Below are 4,951 nucleotides of genomic sequence, written 5' to 3' on the forward strand. Positions count from 1 at the left end.
TATGATGGACTTGTGGCAAGTACCTATGGTTACATGCTTTACAGTTTTATCAGTTTAGTACTAAGAAAAGTAATGCAGGATATTACATGTGAATTGTACTTTTATGGACTTTATGACACAGAGCAAACAATGATAGTATGTTGTGACTCATAATAATCAGAAGTCAAACCCATTTGAAAATCTGGCCTACTTGAAAAAGGCTCTATTTTCATTACAGTATGTGAATTCATAAGCATGAATTCCCAAGCTGGACCCATGTAACTATGTATAAAATATCCATACTTGGAGATCCTCTTTAAACTTCAAAGCACTGAAAATGTTACCTGTAGTTCCTTTTTAAGGCTTCCTAGCACTTGAGCTGTTAAACTGGTGATTCTGAACCCTAGTTTTTGTTTTCCATGCTTCCAAGTAAACATTATTGTGGATAACATCTTAAAAAGATGCCACCAGCTAGTTTTTTGGTTATTCCATGATGAAAGCTGCAAACGTGCATTGCTGGCAGCCACCCAGGACTGGGCTTGAAAACCTTCATTACCAGTTCGCACTTTTTGTTATAGGCCGGGTGGGACTTTAGTTATTCTACATAAACGTCATATGACGTTCTTCCAGAACATGCCTCTTCTGCGGCCACAAGACCACGCAGCTGCATGATCTGTCAGCCAAGGACTGATCACTATATCAGGCCGCTGCCAGTACCATGTGATCACTGTAATCAGTCTCCGCAGATCACATGACAATTGCAAACAACAAATGGCTTCCTTTCATGCCATCCATTGCACACAATTGTGTCGCTAGCTGTATTTGGTCACAGTGGTCACATGGTACAGACAGAGCCAATCACAGCCCATCTGTGCCATGTGATTAGCTTTGGCCAATCACAGCTACTCACAACAAAATACACAGAATGAATAAGTTTCACTCAGTAAAAATTGTTGCTTATACCAATGAAATTCACTGGTATAAGCAATCGTAATGTGAAAAAATAAATAAATCCTAATCACTTCCCCAGCATAGTACAGTGTTACTATGGTAACACTGTAATGCTCTGGTTACAGTGTTTTTAAAAAAAAACCTAAAAAAAATGTAATTAAAAAAACTTAAATAAATTATGACAAAAAATTACAACTTCAAAAAAACTCGCCATGCCTTCTAATAAATACCGTGGATGACTGTCTACTTTTCAAAAAGGGGTCATTTGAGGGTATTTGTACTCTCCTGGCGTTTTTTTAATTAGATAGGCCGTCAGTACATCAGGATTGAATATTTTTCACATATGTAGTATATACCATAGTTTGTGGACTCTATAACTTTCCTACAGACTAAATATTATACACTGATTTGGGTTATTTTGACCAAGGAAATGTAGCAGAATACATTTTGACCTACAACCAAGAAGAGAGTTTTCTTGTTGGGAGCTGGAGTTTTTTAGGTGCCAATAACTAAGTGCTGACAAAAAATATATATAAAAGCAAAATATTTTATTTGATTAGTTAAAAAATATTTTTTGGAAATAGAATAGACCATGTATACATTTAGGTTAAAATCACTCCGTTTTGACATTTTGGAGAAGTTGATATGTTTTGCCGATCACTTTGGCTTCCTCAGGGGATGTTTTCTATCACACCTATATCAAGAAATAGATAGATCAAGGCGTAATCCATAATGTGCATATAGACATTTTTGTAATTTTTGTCACTTAAGATCAGTTCCTATTTGTCTGAGCATTGACATGTTGTATACAAGTGTAGCAAAACATACAGATACAACTCAATATTCAATATTCAACATCAAAAAAATTATAAAAGATACATCAGTACATTGTAGTAGGATATATAAAGATTGATAAGGGGCTTCTTACCACTCTAGGTTGACTAAATATTCATCCAGATTACAACCTATTGTGCAGAATTTAATAATTCCCAGTCAGAAAAGGAGCTCAAATGAGAACAAAGCAGTCAGTTTCATGCATAGAACACCCATTTAAGCTGGCCGCAGAATGGAAGTTTCAGAACCTATTTTAATATAAACAGTATGATAATACTTAGGGTCCTTTCACACGAGCGATCTGATCAGACCCGCCTGTCAGTTTTTTAGGCGGATCTGATCAGATGCTCCATGCATCCCTATGGGGCAGCGGATGTCAGCAGAGACATGTCCGCTGACACCCGCTGCCATCCGCATCCGATCCTGTCCATGAAATCCGGACGGATGTAAACCCTATTTTCCATCCGTCCAGGGGATCAGATCAGATGGGATAGGATGAGAGTGGACAGGCGGTCCGCTCTCATCCGATTCCCCCATAGAGATGCATGGGGCTCTGACACCTCCCTCTCCGCACACAGAGTGGAGAGGGACCTGTCACCTGCCTGCTCAGCGGGGATCTGTGTATCAACCAGAAATAAGGCTGAACTAGCAACCCACACAGCCCATCCAACACCCACAACAAGCATATCTATACACACATAGATGCCATCAAACACATCCACATGTGCATAGCTGCCACAGGAATGTTGGTAATATATTGTATACCAAAACATGCTGATAAGGTATATCATTCAGAGGATAACTTAGAATGATGAAGATTTAACTCTTCAAATGACATTTTGTAAAAAATAGGTACCTAACCGTTGTTCATGATGCATTCATTTATCAAACAAAGAGAAGGTATAATGAATTAATAGTATTAATAGTAAAGAAAATCAGCCCATGGGTAAGATTTAGGGAGTCGAGATGCTTAGGGCAGCACCATTTGACCTACATTTATGAAGAAAGATTATTTGCAAAATGTTTTTAACAGTAACTAAGAAAAACGCATTTGGTTTAAAAAAAATTTCATTCTATTTTTTTTTATTAAAAAAAAAAAAGCAGTGGTGATTAAATATTGCAACGCCAACTAATCTTAGTAGAGAAACTGGCATCAGTAGCACAATCACATTATGGTCATATAAACATATAAATTAACTATAAAATAGTTAATATAAAATACAATAGCCCATAAGCAAGTAATTACACACAGGAGAAAGTAATATGGAGGAAACAATATATCACAAAAGTGCCATCACAGAGCAGAGTCCATATCCGGATCAACTCCAAATTCAAGGTGAGGGAGAAAAAGTCCAAAAGACCCACTTGTTCAGTTCTATAGAATGGGAACACCTTCTAAGCATCCACCAGAGTGCTGGTCATTTTATACTAACTATTTTTTATAGTTATAGTTATATTATATGCTTATATGACCATAATGTGATTGCTCTACTGATGCCAGTTTCTCTACTAAGATTAGTTGGTGTTGCCATATTATTTGTTTTACTAGCAGCAATACGCCTTAAATTGGGAATTCAGGTGTGGATATCCTAGACAGGTGGTCCGCTTTCTCTTTTGAACGCAGGGGACCATTACAATTTAGTTTTTCTCTGGTATTTTATAAGGATTTTATAAGTGGTTATTAAATACCACCAATAGAAAGCTCTAATTGTGTGGAAAAAAATTATAAACATTTCTTATGGGTACAGTGTGGCATGACAGCGCAATTGTCATTGTGGCGTGACAGCTCTGAAAGGTAAAAGTTGGCCTGGGCAGGAAGGGGGTAAAAGTGCCTGGTATTGAAGCCGTTAAAGCATCTGTAACTTTTTTGGTTGCTTTGTTGTTGCTGGAGAGAACCTGTGCTGCCTGTGATTTCAGCACTGCAAACAATGGACAGCTCAACATCTTTTATTGAAAAAGTACTGTTCTGGAATGACAATACATACATCAACTGCGGCACACTTAATATCCAGGGAATAATGATCTTCAATGTTGCCACAAAAATCTGACAAAGAGATTTGAAAAAGTGACAGCCACTTCACAGACAGCATGCATAAACAAAATGTCATTTTGCTGAACCTTCCGCTCACCTAATAAAACAGGATGGGCAAAGCATACGTTAATCGTTTCTGCTTTCTCTACAGGCTTTTTGTAAATTTGTTCTATCACAGTTCCTTTCCTCCTTAAATTTTCCTGATCAAACACTTATGCACGCGGGACACAGACAGATGTAATATCATTTGACGCATTGACAATAAGAAAATGCTTTTTCCTAACAGCAGTTTAATGGCAAAATGAGTAAGCTCTATCAACATGATGATCAGAGCCAACATTGCTGATTACTGTGTGTATATCTCCTCTTTGCTTTGATATTGTTTTCATAATTTATTAAAGAACGACACTGAATGCAGCCTTGCTGTCTAATCCTACAAGAAAAGGTACAAACATGACAGGGAACAAATTCATTTGCAAGTGTCATGTTGTATCATGTGGGTATATACTGTTGTATGTGTCACCCTGGACCATATAATTACGAACCATCTCTTCATCGCGTATTCATCTTCCAAACAGCAGCAACTACATATTTCTGCACATGCTGTTAACAAGTGCCGATAACTACTTGTGTGACATTTTGCAAAAGAATCATCATTACTACTAAGTATAGATTCCCTTAAAGGTTGACCACCAACTGATGCCAATTGATTTATTTCTGCCTTCAGCAGGACTTACTGTGTCTCCAGTGCTTAGATGAAATAAGACAACTTACCTGATCATCGTGGAAGAAAAATTACAAATATGGTTCATTTAGTAGATTGGGGCCTGGGAATATTGCATTTTGTTATTTTATTAAGTTTAAAATGGTGCTACTAAATGAAAATGAAAAATAGCATATACAAGGCTGTTTGTCACTAGCAGTCTTTGTTTTTCTGAGTCCCCATGTAGTTTAATTTTTACCTGTTGATTCTGCTGTTACCCTTTACCTCAACTAAAGGCAGGCTCTTTATTGCAGAAGATACATACCTCCTCACTGCCAAGCAGACCTATTTTATCACTCTCATTAACAACTCATCATCCCGTCCCCATCAACTCTTCTCTACCTTTAACTCTCTACTTTGTTCTCCATTGCCTCCACCCACTAAGTCACTCA

The sequence above is a fragment of the Pelophylax lessonae genome, assembly GCF_965119305.1.
Source record: "Pelophylax lessonae genome assembly, chromosome: 4".
Lineage (NCBI taxonomy): Eukaryota > Metazoa > Chordata > Amphibia > Anura > Ranidae > Pelophylax > Pelophylax lessonae.